Source organism: Nanorana parkeri, unplaced genomic scaffold (assembly GCF_000935625.1).
Source record: "Nanorana parkeri isolate BGI_ZX_2015 unplaced genomic scaffold, ASM93562v1 scaffold2769, whole genome shotgun sequence".
Classification (NCBI taxonomy): Eukaryota; Metazoa; Chordata; class Amphibia; order Anura; family Dicroglossidae; genus Nanorana; species Nanorana parkeri.
In genome coordinates, this window is record NW_017309037.1 from 1 (window position 1) to 467 (window position 467).

A 467-nucleotide genomic window follows, 5' to 3' on the forward strand; every position below is an offset into this window, starting at 1 on the left:
ATCATTTCTTGCGATGAGAGAAGGATGATTTCCGGTTTTCAACGATACGCTGGATTTTTTGGCATGTTGGGTAACTCTGAGGCCTATTATGAGCCCAGAAGAGATGAACGAAGAACAGATGATGCTGTGGCCGCGCTCCAGTGGCGCAATCGGTCAGCGCGCGGTACTTATATGGCAGTATCTGTTGAGCAATGCCGAGGTTGTGAGTTCGAGCCTCACCTGGAGCATGCTTTTTTGGAATGCCACAGTTAATCGGCAGTTGCCGCAACTGCCGATTAAAGACCTTGCCGACCCTACCTTCCAAACTTGGAGAATGGATAGCTTCTGATGGAAATAAAATAAAGGTTGGTAACCAGTCGCAGCGAACCCCAGTGGCCTGATGGATAAAGCTCTGACCTCCTAAGCCAGGGATTGTGGGTTCGAGTGCCATCTGGGGTGACTAATATCTTGCTTGCCTCTTTAGACTG

General features: G+C 49.3%; 1 non-coding gene across 1 annotated transcript; it reads left to right on the forward strand.

Annotated features, from left to right (window-relative positions):
- The first annotated feature begins 134 nt into the window (after window positions 1-134).
- On the forward strand, window positions 135-227 carry TRNAI-UAU. Its single transcript is given in 2 exon segments — window positions 135-172; window positions 192-227. It is a non-coding gene; the product is annotated as a tRNA-Ile (tRNA).
- The last annotated feature ends 240 nt before the right edge of the window (window positions 228-467 follow it).